General features: G+C 38.2%; 1 pseudogene; it reads right to left on the bottom strand.

Moving 5' to 3' along the window:
- Positions 1–22498, bottom strand: part of LOC131158635 (beta-adaptin-like protein B) — a 56218-nt pseudogene that overhangs the window by 21571 nt on the left and 12149 nt on the right.

Here is a 22498-nt window from a genome sequence, read left to right as displayed (position 1 = left end):
TCATTTTTTTTCTTATTTATATTTAAATGAATCTTGTTAGTTTTTTTATTGAGGATTAATTAAAGTTGTAAACTTTGAATCTTGTTTGGGGTATTATTATTATTCAAGTTTATTTATTTATTTTTTCTCTCTCTCAAGTAAATTTAGCATTAGATTTAATTATTTTTTGAGTTATTTAGTTAATTAATTAAAGTCCGATTTGGTTATGAAAAAAAGGGATAAAATTCAAAAAGGAAAAAAATAAATTTTTTAGAAGTTAAATTAGTAGTTTTCCTTAAATTTTAAATTTTTGTTCGAGTTCTTGTTTGCCTTTAAAGTTTGATTTTGATTCAAGTTCTTAATTTTGTTAAAAGTTTGGTTTGTATCGTTTGCATTTGCGTTTGATTAAGTTTTTATTATTGCCTGTTTTAATTACATGTTAAAGTTATCGTTTTTAGTTTTGTCTGAAGTTCAACGCGTATTTCAATTCCTTCCTGATTAGACGTAGGACTTCTGTTTCTCATTATTTAATTCCTTGCATGTTAGGTTTTAGAGTTTAAATTGCATGTTTGTTTAATTTTTCAAAAGAAATTTCAACCAATCTTGAAAACCCCAAATCTAAACTGAGTTTAGTAACTTTTATTTTCAATTGGAAATATATAAAATTTGGAATTTAACCGCATTCCTTAAGGAGACGATCTGACGTTTGAGCTAAATACTACATGACAGAACTCCTATACTTTGGATAGCTTCCGAGATGCTCATTTTTCGAGTGAGTCAGTGCCAATGATGGTGGAAAAATGTAGAGGCCATTAATGTTGGGACCGATGAGGAGGATCTTCCCGATTAGTTTGTCCTTCACAGAGAAGAAAGAAGAGTGAAATTCAAAGAAACAATTGTTATCTGAGCAAAATTTATAGACAGAGATAAGATTCTTTGTAATGGAGGGAACATGAAGTAATTTGTTTAAAGTGAAGGAGAAAAGGAAGTAAGAAAATTAGAGTCACTGATGTGTTGAATGGAGAGAGCATTGCCATTGCCTACACGAACTTGAGCACCGTTTGTATAGGGTTGGGAGGACAGATTGAGGTTGTCAAGGGAGTTCGTGATGTGGTGGATGGCTGCTGAGTCAGAGTATCAGAAGTTGTTAGGGAGGGAAGGGGATGGTGTAAAGGTGTTTGTGAAATAGAAGGAGGGGCCTCATATTGGTAGGAATAGTTGAAGTGGTGGTGACATTGAAGCACACATGGCTAGGTTTGCTGCACACTTGAGAGATTGGGTAAGTGGATGAGGAGGGAGGGTAGGAAATTGTGGTGGATTGGGGTAACTAGTACTGTGGCTTCCTCTGTTGGAGGAGAATGAATGGCCTCTGGTGTTGCCATTTTTGCCAAATCTGCCACCTCTTGAATGGCCTCAACCATGGTGGTCACGGCCTCCGGTTGTTGTAATATTTATCGAAGGTTCATAAGAGATCATGGATCTGGTTGAGTGAGTGAGCCGACTCTCATGAACAAGGAGAAGTTGAAAGAGTTTGTGAGAGGAGATGGGTGTAGATCTTGTGGTGATGGAGGTGACAAACAAATCATAGGAGGAACCAAGTCCGGTGAGCAGATGTGTATAAATGTCTTGGTTGAGAAGGGGATTTCCAGTGGAGGCAAGAATATCAGTCAGTGCTCGCACTTTGGAGAAGTAATCTATGATGAAGAGCTCTCCTCAAGTCAAATGAGCAAGTTAGAAACAAACTTGAAACTATTGTGCTTGTGATTTTGAGGTGAAGAAAGAGACGTGGGAGCTCCACAGTTCATGTGCGGTGGTTGAAGATAGGACATGGCGTAGGACAGGTTCAGCAATTGAAGAAAATAGGATGCTGAGGACAAATTGATCTGTTCTCGTCCAAGCAGAATATTTAGGGTTGATAGTGAGTTGGTTAGGAAGAAATTGTGGAGGAGCTTGGAGAATTTTTTTCTGGTTTATCGTTTTATATATATACATATATATATATATATATTAAATAATACCTTTTTAGGGAAAATAATTCTCGAAATGACTCTAACATAATCTCGTTACTTGGTCCAGGGAGATTTAAACAAATCTCGCTGGACCATGTAGCAAGATTTACTTAGGAAAATGGCGCGGCGTTGGACACGTGGCAAATCTCGCTGGTTCATCCAGCGAGATTTGCTTGCATATTGACTTTCTTCCTTCCTTTACTCACGAACGAACCAACGGTAGAGAGAATAGGGGCTTTGTAGAGTAGACTTCAACTTTGAGGGGAAGGTTGATGGATTTATCAATAAGGGAAAGTTTGACAAAATCGAGAATTAATTATAAATTTTAAAAGAAAATATTAATAAATTTTGTTATTTAGGGGAATGTTGATGGATTTACCAATAAGAGAAAGTTCGACAAAATTGAGAAAAAATTTAAAAGAAAATATTAATAAATTTTGTTATTTAGGAGGATGCTGATAGATTTATCAATAAGGGAAAGTATGACAAAATCGAGAATTAATTATAAATTTTAAAAAAATATATTAATAAATTTTGTTATTTAGGGGAATGTTAATGAATTTATCAATAAGGGAAAGTTTGGAAAAATCGAGAAAGATTTTAAAAGAAAATATTAATAAATTTTGTTATTTAGGGGAAGGTTGATGAAATTATCAATAAGGGAAAGTTCGACAAAATCGAGTATTAATTATAAATTTTAAAAAAAGATATTAACAAATTTTGTTATTGAGGAGAATGTTGATGGATTTATCAATAAGGGGAAGTTTTAAAAAATTGCAAATAAGAAAAAAGACACAAATTGAAGGATTGTGTCCACTGAGATACAACAAAATTAAGAGAGGAAGGGGAATTTTGAGGGTGAACTAAGGAAAACTAGGAAATGAGCAAAGCAAATTTTGGGACCACAGAATGAGAGATTTTAGGAAGCAGTACACCATAGCAAGCATGAATTGTGCAATTTTCCTTCGCTGATATATAAGTTGTTCGCATTGGCCTCTTCCTCCCTACACCGGCCCCTCCGCCGCCGAAATCCTCAACAAGCGCAAGGACTATCCCAGCCTCTCCTTGTTCCACTTCAACGAAAAAATTTTGAGCCTTAATTTCTTCGTCAATTAATTTTTCATACCTCATCTAATTATTAAGATTATTAGTTAACAATTTCAATAATAATTATTTTTAATTAATATTTAAATATTTTATACTCAATAAAATAATAGAAGATTTCCCTATTTAATTAAATATAATCTTGCTATTTATGTGAAAATTTCAATTAATAAATGCTTCTTCCCTCCAATTATTTAATTAATTATTATTATAATAAATAAATAAATAAGGAAAACACAAAAAATTCCATATGCGTAGCAAATCTCCCTACTTGGTGTAGCGAGATTTAAATGGCAACCCAATCTAATCTAGACACGTGTCAAGGCAAATCTCGTTAGACCAAGTAATGAGATTACGTCAAAGTCATTCCGAGAATTATTTTCCTAAAAAAAATATTATTTAATATAATTTTTATAAAAAAAATAAATCAGGAAAAAACTCGGAGCTTGGAGGCTGCCATCGACAAATTGATATAGATCTTGGCCCCGGAGATAGACACTGATCTGAACATTCCAGAGAGGAAAGTTGTCTGTGTTAAGAATTCCACTTGTGAAGTTCATCCCATATTGAAAAAAGTGAGTATTTGATGGGTGCTTATATACATGGTGTAGCCCAAGACCCAATAGGCTTAAGCTTTTAGATCAAGTTGGTGTTCACCCATATATATTAAGCAAACCTTTGGACTCCTCCGGTACTAACAAGAGGTATCAGAGCCCAACGGTTCATAACTCTGGGTGTAAGAGTATGTGACCGACACTAAGAAGGATCATCTAAGCTGCCAAGATGGATCCAAATTGGGTCAAGACGTGGGAGGTAAGATTGGTTTGGAGGCGCCATTTGGAATACAATTCGAGACACATAAGACAGCCCACTTGAGCAAACTGTTAGAGAATTTGTCCCGTAAGGAAGAAGATGGCTTCCGTTCAAAAGGAAACAATTGGAAATCACAAGTGAGGGGGAGATTGTTAAGAATTCCACTTGTGAAGTTCGTCCCACATTGGAAAAAGTGAGTATTTGATGGATGCTTATATACATGGTGTAACCCAAGACCCAATAAGTTTAAACTTTTGGATCAAGTTGGTACTCATCCTTATGTATCAAACAAACCTTTGGACTCCTCTGGTACTAACAGTCTTATAGTGAGTTTACTGGTGACAATATGAGAGAAGGATGATGTGGTGTTAGCAGAAGCCACAGCAGAGAGGGGGGGAGCAGAAGGTGTAGCAGCAGCAGAGGCGTCGGTCATTTTGATGGCTGCAGTTCGCTAGCTCTGATACCATGTCAAAGTAGGCATTTTTCTGATAAGCATTCCTTTCCACTGTATTGTATTGATGTATCTCAATGTATTTATACAAGTAGAAGGAATCAGAAACTGTTAACACAACAATAAAAAAGGAGAAAGGTTCCCCTGGAATATCAGTTTGTTACAGGGATTATGTTGAGCTGTGCTGATAGCCAACATAGCATGGTGTGCACTGTACTCGTTCCATGAAAATTTTTAATCCCCATTCACACCATATCCATGAAATTTACGACTGACTGATCAATTTGTAACATTCACTGACCATGCAGCGAACAAAAATTCTAAGGTGCCACTCTCAGGCGAATGAGGGGTAAAGAAAGACAAAACAGACAACTGATCACCTCATACACACGCACGTGCACACACATATGAACACATGAACAGCAACTAAAAATCATAAAAAGCAAAAACAAACCTGAATGATGTCTGCTGTGGGCCATCAGCTGGTTTCTTAACGAAGAGTTTGACAGTTGCAGTCAACAATTGCAACTGGACTTGCGCAGGTTCTTCAGGGAAACTCTCCAAGAAACTTTCAAGGAGCTCATCAGCATTGTCAATCCTTTCCGCATACTCACCAATTATCCAGATCAGTGACGCCTTGTCAGAAGGAAAAAAAAAAAAACAAAGTCAAGAGTTTAAATTTTAGAAGAATACGCACTTACATAAATCTTGGGCTCTATTGTAACAGCAGTGAAACTCAAATACCTTGGCTTCAGAGTGCTGCAATAATGGACTCACAGCTGTGGGGGAAGAAAGAAATTCACAATTAAGTTCACAGGGAAGAAAACCCAAATTTCCAAAATAACACTCTAAGAAAACAATAAAGGGGGGGGGGGAAGTGTTGAATTCTGCAGGTGTGGAGCCGCAGACAGCCGCACCAAAACCAGCAACCATCTTTGACACTGGAGATGGACGGCCACCTGCTCTGCAGGCTTTGCTGAAATTGCAAGCCACCATATTTGAATATTGCTCCCCCCTCTTGTATATATATATGTGTGTGGGTGTGAGTGTGTAACGTGGTGTGTGCAGCAGAGAGTTGTGAGAGTGTGTATACTGAGAGTACAGAGAGAAGTGCAGAGAGCAGAGAGTTGTGGTGAGAGAGAGAGTTGAGCAGTGGCTCCTCCGTGTGTTATTTCTCCCAGATTATAGTGCAGTGGTGTGCTCCCGTGGACGTAGGTCAGTTTGGACCGAACCACATAAATCCGGTGTTCATTGTGTGTGTTTGAATTTTTCTTTGTGCGTGATTATTACTCCAGGTCGGTTTATTCCCCAACAACTGGTATCAGAGCTTTGGTCGGAGTAAAAATAGCCAGATCAAGAAAAATTTCGGTTTTTTGAGCCCCTGTCCAGTAGCTCAAATTTTAATTTTGAGGCTACCATCGAACTCCTCTCGCCGAGACGAAGCCAACGGCAGTAACCGGAGCTCAAACAGAGCTCAGACGAAGCCGCACGCGCCCACACGCGCCGCCAATGTCCAAAGGACGTTCCCACGCGCCCTCACGCGCTCCCACGCGCCGGCGACAGGTCGGGAGTGGTCCTCACGCGCCCCCACGCGCCGGCGAACGTCCGGCAACCAGAAGAAGCTTGAAGACGCTGACGTCAGCGTCCACGTCAGCGCCGCGTCAGCCAGGCCCGCCACGTCAGCGCTGCTGCGTCAGCGCCACGTCAGCTCCAGTCAGCGCCACGTCAGTTCCACGTCAGCGCCAGTCATCTGCCACGTCAGCCGCCACGTCCACGCCACGTCAGCACCACGTCAGCAGTGGGCCCCAGTGCCACATCAGCAGTGGACCCCACAGTGCCACGTCAGCAGTGGGTCCCACGTGCCACGTCAGCAGGGTTGACCAGGTTTGACCAGGTTTGACCAAAAGTTTGACCGGGCTTTTTGAAGCCATTTCGGGTCCGTTTTTCGAGCGGCTTAAGCCATTCCTAGGGTTTTCGACCGTTCCGGATCCAACCGTGCTGTCCGATTGAGCTAATTCCATCTCTAGTTCAGTGAATCGAGATGTCGAACCAGAAAAGCTCTCACATCGAGATGTTTGACGGCACGAACTTCGGTTTCTGGAAAATGCAGATCGAGGATTTCTTGTTTGGTAAGGAGTTACACTTACCACTGATGGAGAAGCCAGAATCCATGAAGGAGAGCGAGTGGGAGTTGCTTGACCGAAAAGCCCTCGGAGTTGTGAGGATGACGTTGGCAAAGTCTGTTGCCTTCAACATCAAGCACTTGACAACCACCAAGTCCCTTATGGATGCACTATCGAACATGTATGAGCAGCCATCAACCGCAAATAAGGTACATCTAATGAAGAGACTTTTTACCATGAGCATGTCTGCAGGTGAAAGCTTCAACAGACACTTGAATAATTTCAACGAGTTGTCAGATCAACTCGCCTCGGTCGGGATTACCTTTGACAGTGAGATCCGTGCTCTATTAATTCTCAGCCAGCTGCCTGAGAGTTGGAAAGGTATTGTAACTGCGATCAGTAGCTCTGCAGGAAAATCGAAGCTGAAATACGACGAGGTTATCAGCATGATTTTGACAGAGGAGATCAGAATGCAATCGAACAATGCCTCCACTTCAAGTTCAGCTTTGAATGTGGAAAGCCGAGGAAAGGGAAGCGGGCATAGAAGATCTAACAATCGTGGCAGATCCAAGACTAGGAGGTCCAAATCTAGAGATTCCAGAGGTACTCAGGACACAGGTTCTCAGAGCAGAAAAGTTATTGAGTGCTGGAACTGTGGAAAGACTGGTCATTACAAGAACCAGTGCAGAAGTCAGAAGAAAGATACGAGGGCAAAGACAGAAGCAAATATTGCTTCCGAGAACGATGATTTGTTGATCTGCTCTTTGGAGAGCAAAAAGGAGTCTTGGGTGTTAGACTCTTGAGCTTCATTCCATGCCACTTGCAGCAGAGATTGCCTGGAGGAGTATACATCAGGTAATTTCGGTAAAGTATATCTGGGCAATGATCATCCTTGCGACATTGCCGGGAAGGGGACAGTGAAGATCAAAATGAACGGGTCAGTATGGAAGCTGAAGGATGTCAGACATATTCCAGACCTGAGGAAGAATTTGATCTCAGTCGGTCAATTGGCAGATGAAGGTTATAACACATCTTTCATTGGTGATGAATGGAAGATTTCGAAGGGTGCATTGACAATTGCTCGAGGTAAGAAAAGTGGCACTCTTTATGTAACTCCTGATACATGTATGTCTATTACAGTTGCTACAGGAAATGATGATAGCAACCTATGGCATCAACGACTTGGACACCTGAGTGAGAAGGGACTTAGGGTGATGCACTCAAAGGGTAAGTTGAGTGATTTACAGTCGGTGAAGATTGACACATGTGAGGACTGCATATTTGGGAAACAGAAAAGAGTTAGTTTCCAGGCAAATATCAGTACCCCGAAGAAGGAGAAACTTGAGCTAGTCCATTCAGATGTATGGGGACCAACAACCATTTCGTCTACAGGAGGAAAGCATTACTTCGTCACGTTTATCGATGATCATTCACGGAAGGTATGGGTTTACTTCCTGAAGTATAAATCTGATGTTTTCAATGCTTTTAAAAATTGGAAAGCGATGGTAGAAAACGAAACTGGTTTGAAAGTCAAAAGGCTGAGAACTGATAACGGTGGAGAATATGTTGACACCGAGTTCAAGAATTTCTGCTATGAGCACGGCATCAGAATGGAAAGAACTGTGCCAGGTACGCCTCAACACAACGGCGTAGCCGAGCGGATGAACAGAACGTTGACAGAAAAATCCAGAAGCATGCGTATGCAGTCAGGCTTGCCAAAGATGTTTTGGGCACATGCAGTCAACACAGCAGCTTATTTGATTAATAGAAGTCCTTCAGTACCATTGGACTATTGCCTACCAGAAGAAGTTTGGAGTAACAAAGAGGTAAGACTTTCACATTTGAAAGTTTTTGGTTGTGTTGCATATGTACATATCAATGATCATGTCAGGGATAAGCTGGATCCGAAATCCCGGAAATGCACTTTCATCGGTTATGGTGGAGATGAATTTGGATACCGCATTTGGGATGATGAAAACAAAAAGGTGATCAGAAGCAGAGATGTGATTTTTGATGAAAAGGTGATGTACAAAGATAGGCACACAGCTGAATCCATCGAACCAGTTCAGAGAGAACCAACCTGTGTAGATACGGATAATGTCCCAGAATGTATGGGAACACAACAGCAGAATGCCGAGAATCCTCAGGCAGAGGAACCAGTGGAGCAATTCGTCACACCACCGCCTCCTACTCCAGCTCCGGAGCTTAGGAGATCTACTCGGCCTCATATACCAAACAGAAGGTATATAGATTATTTACTTCTTACAGATGGAGGAGAGCCCGAATGCTATGATGAAGCATGTCAGGCAGGAGATGCGAGCAAGTGGGAGCTTGCAATGAAGGACGAGATGAAGTCCCTCACCTCCAACAGAACGTGGGAACTAGCTGAGTTGCCCAAAGGTAAGAAGGCCCTTCACAACAAGTGGGTGTACAGAATCAAAGAGGAGCATGATGGCTCCAGAAGATACAAGGCTCGGTTAGTAGTTAAAGGCTTCGAGCAGAAGGAAGGAATTGACTACACCGACATTTTTGCACCAGTTGTGAAGTTGACAACCATCAGATCTGTTCTGAGTATTGTTGCCTCGGAGGGCTTACATCTTGAGCAGTTAGATGTGAAGACGGCATTTCTTCACGGTGATCTTGAAGAGGAAATCTACATGCATCAACTAGAAGGATTCTCAGAAAAAGGTAAAGAGAATTTGGTGTGCAGGTTAAAGAAGAGCTTGTACGGTCTCAAACAAGCTCCCAGACAATGGTACCGGAAATTTGACGGCTTTATGCACAGGAATGATTTTACAAAGTGTAACGCCGACCACTGCTGCTACTTCAAGAGGTATCAGTCTAGCTATATCATTCTGTTGTTATATGTGGATGACATGTTGATCGCAGGACCAGATATAGAAGAGATCAGGAAATTGAAGCAGCAATTGTCAATGGAATTTGACATGAAGGACTTAGGCTCAGCGAAGCAGATACTTGGGATGCGAATCTCCAGAGATAAGCGACAGGGAACATTGCAGCTATCTCAGTCGGAATACATTGGCCGTGTTCTACAGAGGTTTAACATGAGCAACGCCAAAGCAGTAAATACACCTTTGGCAGGACACTTTCGCCTCTCCAAGGATCAGGTTCCCCAGACTGATGAAGAGAAGGACTTCATGGCTAAGGTACCTTATGCCTCAGCCATTGGAAGTCTCATGTACGCTATGGTTTGTACGAGACCGGACATTGGCCAAGCAGTGAGAGCAGTCAGTAGATTCATGTCTAATCCAGGGAAGACTCATTGGGAAGCAGTGAAATGGATCTTCAGGTACCTCAAAGGCACTATTGATAAATGCTTATGTTTCGGCAAAGGAGACTTGAAAGTCAAAGGATATGTAGATGCCGATTTTGCTGGTGAAATTGATCACCGCAGGAGCACCACCGGATACATATTCACTGTTGGCACAACAGCTGTTAGTTGGATGTCGCAGATACAAAAGATTGTTGCCCTATCCACTACAGAAGCTGAGTACGTAGCAGTGACAGAAGCTAGCAAAGAGATGATTTGGCTTCAGGGTTTGTTGACAGAGCTTGGGTTGAAGCAGGAGAGGAATGTTTTGTACAGCGACAGTCAGAGTGCGATACATCTGGCAAAGAACTCAGCATTTCATTCCAGAACCAAACATATCGGATTGCGTTATCACTTCATCAGATCTCTATTAGAGGATGGAGTACTGGCACTTGAAAAGATTCAAGGCAGCAAAAATCCAGCTGACATGTTGACAAAGGTGGTAACTACAGAGAAACTGAAGTTATGCTCAACTTCAGTTGGTCTTCATGATTGAAGACATACATGAGCACAACATTTGCATATACACTGGTTGAGATGCTGTCTCCACCTCCAAGTGGGAGATTGTTGAATTCTGCAGGTGTGGAGCCGCAGACAGCCGCACCAAAACCAGCAACCATCTTTGACACTGGAGATGGACGGCCACCTGCTCTGCAGGCTTTGCTGAAATTGCAAGCCACCATATTTGAATATTGCTCCCCCCTCTTGTATATATATATGTGTGTGGGTGTGAGTGTGTAACGTGGTGTGTGCAGCAGAGAGTTGTGAGAGTGTGTATACTGAGAGTACAGAGAGAAGTGCAGAGAGCAGAGAGTTGTGGTGAGAGAGAGAGTTGAGCAGTGGCTCCTCCGTGTGTTATTTCTCCCAGATTATAGTGCAGTGGTGTGCTCCCGTGGACGTAGGTCAGTTTGGACCGAACCACGTAAATCCGGTGTTCATTGTGTGTGTTTGAATTTTTCTTTGTGCGTGATTATTACTCCAGGTCGGTTTATTCCCCAACAGGAAGGAGCTTACGTGTTAGGGTATCTCCTAAAAATATCTTTGATGACTATAATAGCCTCTTGAACGACATAATTTACTTTAATCTTGATCAACTCAAGCAAAACACTCTCTCTAACTTGATGGCGCAGCGACCAATAGCACGAACAGCCTTCCGGACAAAATCAACATCTACTTCTGTGGCATACTCCTTGAACTCCAACAAAACCTAAAAAGAGCTTTTACCAAGTATCACAGACCAAGAAGATTCTGACTAAGAGATGTATAAAAATAAGATTGATTAAATTAGCATCGCCAACACCTAGTACCTGATCTATATTTCTGTCTGAAGCAAGCTTAATCATGATTTCCAACTTTTCCATCTTCACATAAATTGGATCATTATACTTACAGAAAAACACCTAGCAACAGAAAATAGTGCCCCATAAGCTTTGTCCTTCACAGTCATAAGCTGGAGTACATGAAGAAAGGTGCTGCTGCAGTACACTATTCATGTACATAGTAAGTATAAAAAATGAGAAAAGTCAGAACTAAATAATTTCACCTTGATTTCATGGGCAAGGATTGTGGGCCGCCTTTGTACAATAAGGTTGATGTTTCGCAGTGCGACATATTGTATTTCAGGTTCTGCAGAAAGCAATGCTACAAGAGGAGGAGCCATTTTCTTGCAAAGATTTCGGACCACGTCAGTACTAGTGATCAGCTCCATTTGTTGGAGGATCATCTATGAGACAAAGTAAAAGGGATCAGTTAAAAAAAATAAAAAAGAGAATCTGCACATACGTAGAATATTGTTCAAAAACACTGACAACGATGTAAACAAGGATAATTCGAGTTATAATAATTTAAATAAACAAAACACCACCTTAACAGCTGAAAGTACAACCGCACAATTTGCATGTTGTAGTCGAGGAGTTACTCGCTCTACTATATTTTCTGCTTCACGAGCATCGGCTACCTTATACTTAGAAAGAGCATCTAATATAAAAACTTGGCCCCACCTGAACAAACATTTAATCAGTTGGTCTGTCATTTCACAAAAACTGACCAAAAAAACAAAGAAACAAGAGAACAACATAAAGGATTAAACCAAACACTACTTTTAAGAAACATATAAATTTCCCTCAGTTGTATTTAAAAAGTTACTGAAGTTTCAGGTCAGCCATAAGTCAAAACCCATTATGAACATCATCCATTGACCACTGGAGGCCATGTAAGCTAACCCATAGTCCATACCAATGAAGCTTGTGGGATTCCCAGAGAGAATTTCTTTTTCCCACTTGACAATAGTTTCAGAAAAATAGCATAAAGAAAATGACGCATTCCTCCAAGTCAACTGCACCATGATAACCCCAATTTTTTTTTTCTTTTATATATATATTTAAAAAAAAAAAAAAAAAAGACCAAATGGTCTCCTGTACTGATAAATCCTTAATGAAGTTAAATATTTAAATATTTAAATACACCAAAACATGCATTTTGCCTATGGCTTGGTTGGAAAGGTAAGCTTCCAACTTGTGATATACTACCGGTAGATGGGATAGATCAAAGATGCACATTCTATATGGAGGATGTAGAGACCCAAGACCACCTCTTCTTCGAGTGTAAATTCTCATATGAGGTTTGGGGAAGTATAAGGAAGTGGTTGGGAATTAAAAGAGCAATGAGTACGATTAAGGCTGCGGTGAAATGGTTACACAAAGAAGAGAAAGGTAGGGGGTTTCTTTCAACTGGAAGAAGGATTGGATTAGCTACCACAGTATACTTTATTTGACACTTTAGAAATAGGAAAAGATTTGAAAACTATGTATTACCCCCTATGGAATTAATTAAAGTAATCCAAAGACATATCTATAGGGTTGTTTTTGATAAACTTGATATGTACTCAATTTGATATTGTTGAGCATGTTGATGCTCTTGTAATATTTTGGGCACATTATCTATTGATTGCTCATTTTGGCCCCCGGGTACGCTCGGGTTTTGATGTATTGTTTTGGATGCATATTCAGTTTATCTCACTTGTATCTGGTTGACCTGGGTATGCCTAGAGTAATTGTATAAATACAGTTGATCAATACATTTACCCATTTGATCAAAAAAATATATATATTTAAAAACTACTTAACAATAGCAACAATAAAAATCAATAAAGTGTTATTTAGCATCAAATAATTGACAAGATAAATACACATTTAGCTACATGAGGTATATCTCAACCACTACCATAAAAACCACAAACTCAACCACAAAGCAATCTTAAGTCCCATTAGGTGAGGTAAGCTATAAATGAGTTTTTCCCGCCATTCTAAACAATCTAAAGCAATATCTTGAAAAAACTTGAAGATTTGTCAAATATTCTCTCACTACATGGTCTAAGTCATTTTAGGTCTACCCCCACCCCTCTCATGTCAACTAAAATTTTGAAACTCCAAAAGTATGGAATTTCTATTTCAATTTGAAAAAATGATAGAAACTAGTAGTAAAGCATAATGTTCTTTTATGAAACTTTAGAAATGGTTAACAAACATAATATTGTACTTTTTAAGACTGATATATTATAAATTAAATACATCTATGTTGTGTACCGCCCCTTCCCTGGACTCCACATACACGAGAGCTTTGTGCACCAGGATCCCCTTTTTTTTTTTTTCCTTTAATGTTGTGTATGAGATGCAATAGTTGTAATATAATATGTGTATTGAACATATTCATACAATCATAGTATAATGTGTATAAAAAATATTCTAGTAATATAAATGAAATTCATAAATAAGGGCGTCCCCCAAGCCACAAGGCTCCCCGCTTTGCAATGGACTCACCAGTGTTCATCCTAAATGCTTCATACTCACTAGTCAACATATCAATCCTACTATCCTTAACATCTCTAGCACCCTCATAAGTGACTTCTAACTTATCACATATTTCCTTAGCAATAGTACATGTCATAACTTTGTTAAATTCATTAACATCAGGTTCACGATATAAATTATTCATGGCAGTTGCATTTACACTAACAACTTACATATCCTCATCAGTATATTCATCCTCAGTATTAGGTACTTTAATTTCACCCTCAGTTTTCATGGAAACATAGTTTCCCTTATAGACAACTCTCCACACCTTCCAGTCAATGTTCTAAAGGTAATGTGCATCCTTTGTTTCCAAAAGGTGTAATTAACAACGCTAAAAATAGAAGAACGTGTGGAAGAGGGTCCCTCAGGGAAAGGGGTTACAATGTTATGAGTCATCTAGATTTTTATGCAAATTAACGATTAAGTCTAAGCAACTAGTCTTTGATACCAATTGTTGACTTTACTGTAATCCCAAAAGGGTGGTGAATTGGTATTTTAAAAATTTCTTCCCTAGGTCAATTATTTAGCAGCAGTATTACACAACCCTAGGGTCAATCTAGTGTAGATATAAAATAAATCAATATATGAGGCTGTAATTAAATTGCACAAGTAAACTTATCAAACATGCACAACAAAGCAAGTAAAAAGAAATAACACCAGATATGTTATAGAGGTTCGACAAAAGTATCTACATCCCCACCTTGGCTCACAAGCACAAGGATTCCACTACGACTCACTTAACGGGTGAAGCGACACCTAATACAAACAGGTCAAATTAAAGTAGGGCTGACCTCAACCTTACAACCAATCCTTCTAAACTATATTAACGCCCCCTCAGGCCACACCTGAAATACAACCAATTCAAAATACAAATTGTGTACAAAGTATATGCTTCTCCAACAAGCAGATTTGTACCAATATCAATCAATGCACAGCAAGCAAATAAGAACTGTAAGCCCAGTGCAATACGTGTGATTACACTCAATCTACTATCAATATTCAATCAAGAGTAATAGTGTATTCCTAAGCAATCTTTGAAACAGTATGTCAATATCTAACAACCACAATAAGGGTTTCAAAGATTTTCAACAAGAGCAATCAAAATATCTCTAAAAATATTTTCTCAACATGCACAAGAGATATTTGAAAAATAAATTTGTGAAAAATATTTTTGCAGAATCACAATACAAGCTTACAAATCTTACAATACAAGTGCCAAGACTCATAAGCTACAAACTTTTCCCCACACAATGATTATTAATTAAACCAAGGGGAAAAACCTTAACAAAACTCTCAATAGAAAAACAATCAAACAATCACTCCATTGAGAGTTTGAGCAAAAGGGAATAATGTAGAATCACTCAAGGGCACTTTCATTAGGCTTGATTTATCAAAAGAATAACAATGAGTGAGTGTATGGACTTGGTATTTGAAAAATATGCTCTTAAAAATTCAAAGAATTTTACTCTTAATCAAGTTGCTAATTCTTAATTAACATTGCAAATGAGGTCATATATATAGACATGCCAAATATTTTTACCGTTGGGGACATTAGGGTAATTATTAAAATTATTTTAAATGAGTTTAACAAAAATGACCATAATTTACCCTAATTAACCTGTGGTAAATTTTGGCCAACCCAAGAGTTTCAGGTGCCTGACCCTTGGGTTCGGTCGCCCAAACAAACAGATGAGAAAAATTAAACTTTATGTGTTCGGGTGCCTGAAAAAATGTTCGGTTTGCTAGTCAAGGCAATTTTCCAATTTGCTCGAGGTTCGGTCACCTGATCCTATGTTTGGTGTGCCAAACTTATAGTTTCGGTCGCCTGGGGTCAAAATGACCATGAAGTTCAGGCACCCACATCATTGGAAAAGTCCTTATTATGGGTTCGGTTGACATAGAACACAATGTTCTTTTCAGTTTGATCGCCTGAAGTCAAGTCAACATTTTGACTTTCCCAATGTTCGGTCGACTGAGGCGATTTCAACGCCAAGGTTCGGCCGCCCGAATCCTTAATATTTTAACACCTAAGTCCTATTTTTGAAAATAAATTTCCCTGATAGCATCTACGATAATGGAGACTTTTGCAAGTGCTTGTGCAAGGACCTAAGGTCTTTCTAAGGCCTTTTTGAGCTTATGATTCCTATATGCATGATATGCATCAATTATTACAAACCGTGGCTTAAATAGATATTATAGACCCAAATTGAATGAAATATAAATTACAACAAAAAAATATGTTGGGTCTTCATTTTCTTCAAGTCACCACTTGCTTTCGTATAATTTTGCCAATATAATTCTGCACACAAACTCGACAAACATTAAATACCAGAGTAATTGTCATAATCAAAACGGGATATGACCTACAATGTCAATAGGAAAGATGTTAAAAGTTTTTCTAAAACACATACAATACAGGCCAGAATACTTAGAAAGACTACCTTAGGTTATTATTTGTTTTTTTACACTTCAGTTATTTGGGACTCTAATGAACAATATCCTAATGGTTTAGAAAGAAAGTTGAAGCGAATTAAAATGAGAAACAAACTAGGGATCAATTGCAAAAAAAAAAAAAGGAAAGCATTTGTGTTTTGGAAAAGGCTACCTATTACCGAGGTCCTAACGAAATAAGAAAGTAGGTGTCTTCTCAAGTGTAATAGTGTGAAAGCCACCATTGTACATTTGTGTACTGGAAAAGGCTACCTATTACCGGGGTCCTTACTAAATCATAATGTAGGTGTCTTCTAAAGTTTAATAGCGTAAAAGCCACAACTATAATGGTTTTGAATTAGAGTAAGATCATATGGTTATCTTAAATTAGTTGTTGTGATTGAAACTGCTAACGCCTTTTGGTATCAAATCTTGGAATTCTAGCCTCATTGGGATACACGTGAACTTTGTTACAGAAAATTGCCTTGGTTGATTAACTAAATAGTGCATAAATCGTTGAGTTGATACTAAAATTCAGATTAATCTATTTCTAGTGTTCCTAAACTCAACAAGATTGTTTCATGGCATGTGATTTTCAAATATACTAGAACTGTAGTTGATGTTTCCCCTTGTATGAGTTCATTCACTTTATTTGCTAGGGACTAGAAACACACTAGTTGGAGGTGTGATTAAGTGTCAAAATTGCATAATTAAGTATTTAAATATATTTATAAGTTATTGCAATTTGGATTAAATGCTTAGTTATGCATATTATTTTAAATGGAGCTCTATTTATGACATTAGGATCTTTATTCCACTTTTACCCTTAAATTTAAGAGCATTTATGTTCAATTATTGCAGGGTATTATTGGAAATAAAAGGAGAATTAAAGAGAATTAAATTGGGCCAGCGCAAAATAAAAAGAAGATATATAAAAAAAAAAATACATGTAGAGGAATGGGTCGTGGAGCATAAAATAGGCCATTTGGCCATGCAGAATTTGGGGGCCATGCGGCAGCAATACAAAGTAAGGAAGGCCCAAAAATGGAGTATGAAATTGGCCAGGGCAGCACGTGAAGAGAGATTTGCATGGGTCAAGCAAAAGAAGGTCAAAAGCAAAATAAAGCAACACTAAATAAAAAGGGCAGCAGGGCTGGATTTTGGAGAATAAAATACAACAATCAGGAAGGCAGCAATTGCATGGGCCATGCAAGAAAAGAAAACGGTAGCCATCCGTGCACAAGTAGCAGTGCGCAGCTCAAGGATCACCAAATTGCATAGGCCATGCAAATTTGGAGGCATTCGGCCAATAGAAAAAGATCAAGACATGCGGCAGCTTGAAGGAAAAAAAGATGGGGAAGCCTTAAGGGGAATAAAATAGGGTTTAATATAAGAAGAAGTAAGGGGGCAGCCGCAGCAAGGAGGAGCCGCAGCAGGCAGCACTTGTTCGGCAAAATGCAGCAGTGTGGGTGAAGCACTAGGGCAGCAGTGTTCGACTAGAGAGCTGGGATCTCCTCTTCTTCTCCTCTCTTCCTTTATTTTTATTGTTTTCAATGATTTTGTTTTTGGTTTAATTTGCTCCAAAAATTTCAAATTACAAACATGTTAGGCTAAATTTTATCTTTAGATTCAAGGAGTAACCCATGGATGTTTTAGGTTTAATTTCCTCTTTTTCTTAGGGTTTTAATGTTTAACTTATTTCATTGTATTTCACTTTATATTTAGAAAATATTAAAATTATTTGTTTTGGGTTTTTATCAGTTGTAGACGTGAAGTCACAATTGATACTTGAACTGATAACATGATTTTAATAGTTCCATGCAAATTTTTTGCTCTAAGTTTTAATCAATTGTAGACGTGAAGGCACAACTAATGTTTGAACTAGTATTGTTTGAATTTGTTATACAATATGTTGAGTAATTTGGATTATACTAAAATTGTAAACTTGAATGTTATATTATCTAGCCATGATCTTTAGGAGTGGGAAAGTGATTGAGAGAAGAGGAAATTAGAGGAACATCCATTATCAAATCGGAAACGGGTGAAACTTGCGTCTCAAGTATTTAATTTATTTTCTTCAACAATTGCAATTTAATTTCTACGGAACACGTTCCCTTTGAATTGCTTAGTTATTGGTAATTTTAGATCCTTAAACTCATCATCACCTTCAATTCCTACTTGTGCCTAAACCTCATTATTTTTATCTTTCGTATTCCTGATTTTTGTTTTAACTCATTAGCTAATTATTTGTTGTAGAAATTCCTGTCACCATAAATAATAATTTGATTTCTTATGTTATAATTGAAACCTTAATGCTTGCATATTTCCCATTATCCCCGTGAATTCGATCCTGAGACTCACCCTCGTATACTATTTTGACAACTTCTTTGCGTGGAAGTCAATAACATTAGCTTATCACATAACAACATGCATACATATGCATCAATCATACACTTTATGTCTCCATGTATATGCATATACATATCGATCATGCATGCATCCCCATACTTAAGCATGCATGCATCCATGCAAAACATACTCACATATATGCACCTATATACACACACACTCGGATAGACGCATACATACACACACATGCACACTTACGCGCACAACAGACACTCAAAACACACACACACACACACACACTCATGCCCAAGGGCAGGGGAAGAAGAGAGAGAGAGAGAGAGAGAGAGAGAGAGAGAGAGAGAGAGAGAGAGAGAGAGAGAAATGGCCAAGGCTTCCCTAGCACTGCCCCAGCCTCTTGAGCTTTTGTAGAGGGGGAAGGGAGAAGGAGAGAGATGAGGAGAGAAGGTGATGAATAAAAAATTTTAAAAAGTAAATAAATAAAAAGGAAAAAATAATGCGGCTGGCAGAAGGTAACAAGGATGATTGGGGGGGACAGGATAGGGGCAGAGGTGGATTAGGGACCATAAGAAAGGGACAGGGAGAGAGAGGAGGAGGAGGAGGAGGAGGAGGAGAGAGAGAGAGAGAGAGAGAGAGAGAATTTGGGGTCTCCACCAGCAAAAATGATGGAGACCCACCGACTGACGTGCAAAAGGAGAAGAGGAAGAAAAGTGAACAAAATGACGTCATTTTGACGCTCCCCAAAATGGCGTCGCTTCACTTAAGTAGGGCATATATGTGCATGCACGTGCTTGCACGTGGCAACCGTGCAAGCACATTCATGAACAAACTTGCCTATATTTTATTTTTTATTTTTTTGAAAAAATATTTTAATTTTAAATTTTTTTTTAAAAAAAATATTTTAATTTTCACTTTTATTTTTAAAAATCCAAACATTTTTTTATTAAAATATTATAACATTTAATTATTTAAAAAAAATAAAATTTATTTAATTGAAGAAAAAATCATACGTGAGGTCCACCGAAAATGACCTAAAATTCCAAGAGTATCCAAAAAAGTTAGAAAATTATAGAAAAACTAGAATTTTGCCTTAATTTTCATATAAAAACCTAAAATTACAATTTGACCCTCTTACCTTTTTGGACTACCCTGATTCACCCGATGCAATCATATTTGACCAAAAGTGAGCTGAAAAACCAAAAATAATAGGGATTTTGCCTCGATTTTTGTTTCAAAGGGTGAAATTACTAAGTGACACTACCTTACCATCGGAATAACCTAGTGCAGTCAGAATTAGTGGAAAAAGAGCAAAAAAGGCCCAAACAATAGGCTATTACCTTAATTTGCTTGCTCAAACTTAAAATTACTATCAAACATCTCCTTATCATTTCAGATTGTTTTTAATCATTCAATGCTGTCAAATTTCGCAAAAAATGACCAAAAAAACTTGAAATGATAGGGATTTTACCTTGATTTGCATGCTTGAGGTTAAAATCACTATACCAGAAAACCCCAAAATGATAGAGGTTTTACCTCAATTTACATACACAAGGTCAAAATTATTGTTGAGCACCATCTTCCCATTTTGGATCATCGTAGATCACTGACGACAGCCAAAAATGTAAAAATAAAGCGAAAAGGCAAAAACAAAAGGTAAAAAAAGATATAAAAAGTAAAAAAAAAAAAACACTTACTAACTTCCATTTTGGGCATTCTACCAAAATGGTTGTCGCCATATATGCATTGCCTCCAAAAAGGGAAAAGACCCCTTTTAGTCCTCTAGTGTTGTTATCAGTATCTGAGTACTCCAACATAGCTTCAAGAAGCCTAGAGTATTTTTCTAAAAAAGGGTTGGTTTCATAACCCTAATTTTGATGAAAGTGTGATAATGTGATGATAATGATGATGGATGGTGAAAACAATTGATTTGAAAATGTCAGACTTGTATTATCGATTTTAAAAACTAAAGTTTGAGAAAAGCAGCACCGAGCTTGTGTTACTAATCTTTGAAAATGGTGAGTGAAAATAGTGAGTTTAAAATGAGAGTTTGAGTTGAAAAGTATGATAAAATGCATGTGTTTTTTTAAAAAATTAGGACTTTGTCATCTATAACGACCAAAAAAATTTTAACTATTTAAAAGAATAAGATATGATAATAAGGAAAAAGGGAAAATAAAAGAAAGGGGGAAAATAAATTTTAAGGGGTACTGGCAGGCGCTCATTGACGGGCTGGATTTTCTCATCGACAAGCAACCTTCTGCGCCTCGTCGCCGAGTATGCTTGTCTTGTCAACGAGGGTTTACCGAGAGAGGTCCTCACATTCTGAATTTTATCGATGAGAACACGATCTCATCGAGTGGTGTTCTTGGGCTTGTTGACGAGTCTAGACGTCTCGTCGACGAGGCCACGTGACAAGTTGTTTATAAATAGGGAGAAATCATATTTTTAGCGAAGATTTTAATTTTCCTTCTGTTTCTCTCTCTACCCATGGCTCCTCTGCCTTATCTCTTCAATTTTGGGTCGGATTTAGCTTGGTTCGACGATCGGAAGTTACCACGAAACTTTTAGGAAGATTCTCTACGATATAGGCGAAGTAGATTTTTGAATTGAGAAGTTTGGGAAACATCCCAAAACCAAGGTAAGTGAAATAATTTAATATTTTATTATTATTTTGAGGTATTTGGAGTCTAGGAAATATTACATAGGTATTTTTCTAAGATTTGAGGAATTTGGAATTTTTGGAATACATGGCCTCGTTTTGTTGATTTTAGGCAAGAATTCTGAGGAGCAATTTGTTAGCCTTGGTGTATTCCCAAGAGGAGGGGTGAATTGGGATTTAAAACTTTTTCCTAAGTTTGACCTAAATAGCAACAATACATTCACAACCTAGGGTCTGACTATGCAGTTCCAAATGCATAGATAATTATAACGTGTGCAAATTAAAATCATGCGCAACATTCACCAACTATAACATACACGTGCAGAAATGTAAATTGCAGAAGGATAAACAGTGCACACAAGATATGTTATCGGGGTTCGGCCAATATTGCCTACGTCCCCGCCTTAGCTACACTAATACAAGGATTACCACTATAATGCTCACTTAAAAAGGTGGAGCGGCACCTAAACAACCAGGTTAATTAGCACAGGGCTGACCTCAACCTTTACACAATCCTTACCAGGATGGATTACCACCCCCTCGGGCCACGCCTGGAAATACAATAGTATTCTCTCAATTAAGTGGTACAATGATTATGCTTTCATGGAAAGCAGATATGTACCCAATACGCGCAGTCACATACACATCAATGATATAGATATAGTGTAAGCTCAGTGTTGGCCTTACAAGGCTTAAAATCTTGTTATCTTATTTTGATGCTAACAAACAAGTGGAATTTAACATAGTTGTGTGAGTAATGTTGTTTCAGGGCTCATATATGATAAAGTAAGGTCAAAGTGCCCACAAGGATCAAATATGATGAAAGCAAGGTCAAAGTGCTCACAAGGATCAAATGAAGCTTAAAAGAGTCAAAGCATGGATTTAAAGATGATATATTAAAACTTGAAAAATATGAGAACATGAATGATTTGTTGAAAGCCAAGGAATGTTAAAGTCAAAAGAGCCAAATAAAAGCAAAGTGAGGAAGCTCAAAGATTATGAAAGTTTGAAGAAAATATGGACTCAATCCAAGGACAAAGCATAAAGACTCAAGAATCTACAATGTTAAAGTCTTAGAAGTTTTCATGTAAGTACTTTAATGTTTAAAATATTGTTTAAAATATTTTGAAACTCTTAGTTAACTTCTTAGACCTAGATACCTTTTAAAATACTTGGAAAATATTTTTATAAGGTCAAAAATTATTTTAAAAGGATTAGAATCATTTTTGGAATGAAAAGCACAAAAAAGAGTTCTTCCAAATGCTGTCAGTTTTTATACAGCCGCATTGAGGTGGACTTCAGATGACTGAACAAACGACCTCAGACGTCTAGAGATTTTCTGGATAGAATATAAAGAAGGCAGTAGCAGTTCAAACGTCTG

Source organism: Malania oleifera, chromosome 6 (assembly GCF_029873635.1).
Source record: "Malania oleifera isolate guangnan ecotype guangnan chromosome 6, ASM2987363v1, whole genome shotgun sequence".
In the NCBI taxonomy this organism is placed as follows: Eukaryota; Viridiplantae; Streptophyta; class Magnoliopsida; order Santalales; family Ximeniaceae; genus Malania; species Malania oleifera.
Note: the sequence above shows the minus strand (reverse complement) of the source record. Positions and strands in the feature narration are given on the sequence as shown.